The sequence below is a fragment of the Ctenocephalides felis genome, unplaced genomic scaffold, assembly GCF_003426905.1.
Source record: "Ctenocephalides felis isolate EL2017-DRISC unplaced genomic scaffold, ASM342690v1 CF-g0.4_SCAFFOLD_01492, whole genome shotgun sequence".
Taxonomy (NCBI): domain Eukaryota; kingdom Metazoa; phylum Arthropoda; class Insecta; order Siphonaptera; family Pulicidae; genus Ctenocephalides; species Ctenocephalides felis.
The window spans coordinates 33,553,268-33,555,262 of NW_020537646.1; positions in this window are offsets into that span (position 1 = coordinate 33,553,268).

Consider the following 1,995-nt stretch of genomic DNA (forward strand, 5'->3'; position numbering starts at 1 on the left):
TATAGTAATAACCCAGTAAACATCGTGTGACCTGAGCGGCGATAGAAATCTGAAATCCACAAACTTGCCTTCAGCGCTGTGATATCTATGTGGAATTTGTGTGGATTTCAGATTGCTACCGCGGCTAGGAGTTTACTGGGAAAATATTAAAGAATTGTCAATTGCAATAATAGTATACCAAATAGTAGTACCGGAGGATAAAAATCACATTGCCTGTTAAAACATTAATTCCATAGACCTTATACTACTACATGGTCTGCCAGTCGAGCGGAAAATAAGTGCTCAAACATAGAAGGAACAGTGACGTCATTTGCTGAACGAACGTTGCCGACAATCACGAAACCTTCCCGATTGATTTATTGATATCATATATCATGTTTTATTTTAATAATATAATGGCAATTGTGATGGCTGATAATTTTAGGAGAAATGATATTAAAAAATTTAATAATCTGTAATAGTTTTATTACCATAATATAAAGGCAATTGTGATAACTGATAATTTTGTACAAAATGATAATACCTGTTACAATCGGTTTATATATTATAAGGCCTATGTTAGACACGTAACATATGATATTTAATCAATCACGAGAGTCCGCGATTGTCGTCGGCAATGTTCGCTCAGACATGTGACGTCACATACTCTTCTATGTTTGAGCACTTTATACAACGGAAAACATATGAAGACTAGCAGTCCATGTAGTGTGTAAAGTCCATGACTAATTCTCAACTTAATAAAAATAATGAAAATTGCTTCTTCAGTTTTCTTAGATTCCAAGTATGTAGCATTTAAATCAAAGCTTCGTGTTTAAGCAAAGTTTATTCTTAACAGAGAAGAACTTTGAATAAACACATTCCAGGTAAGATTGAAAATGTCAGTCAACCGAATAAACATCGATAGACATAATGCATTATTCCATATGGATAATGTAAGCAGTTCCTAATGGAAAATTCCAAAACAAATCGATTTACAAAGCTTTAAATAGTTTCAAGACAAAACTAATATGTTTACATACAATTAAATTATAATTTCGTATGCAAAACATCGAACCAATTAGACCATTTCATTCTCTTGCAACTATTCAATCAAACGATTATCAATAAAACATTGATTTGGGAAAATATATCACTATATATTAGAGATTTATTTCTGCATTTTATTTTGGTACAAAGTGACATAAATAGAACGATTTCATCTAAATAGGGCAGCTTTCTTTTAAATATATATAAGTTTTTTTTTTTGAATATTTCATATTATTTTTTCATTATTTCATACGTGCTTAGTGAAAATATGTATGTATAACGGTAATAAATAAACGATACTTTTTTGTAAAATAGTATTAACCGAAATAAAATAAATATATTTTTTGTAAATTAAAATTTAAAGCGTAATACTGACGTATAATAATCAATTTTAAAATACAAAAATCTTATTTTAAAATAATTTTAATTATGCCCGAATATATATTTATGTATTATGTGTATGCATACATCTTTGATTTATTTTTTAATATATTCATTTTTTTATGTTAAAGTTATTGATTTTGGAACACAATTTTGCTAAATGGTCGAATTTTGAAATTACATATTAAGGTATTTAAATAAGTTTTCAGCCAACGATTTATGATTTTTTTAAATTATAAGATATATGTAATAAAAGAAAGTTTTTTCTAATAATTTGTGTATGAAAAAATTAATTGTATATTTTAAATTCTGTGAGATCTTAAAAGTATACTATGCAATGATTTATATTACATATTATTTTTTATCAAATTTGGCATTTCAATCAGTCAATAAATCTAATTTAATTTTGTTTTATATTATAGTAATACAGCCAATCGAAACCTTATTATATTATGAGCTTGAAATTTTACTTATTCATTTTCATTTAGTTAATAGTTTATTACTTAAATTAGAATAAACTACGAATCATCATTACAATTAAATTATATACAAAGTTATTAGAATTAATTCTGGAATCGTTGACTGAAA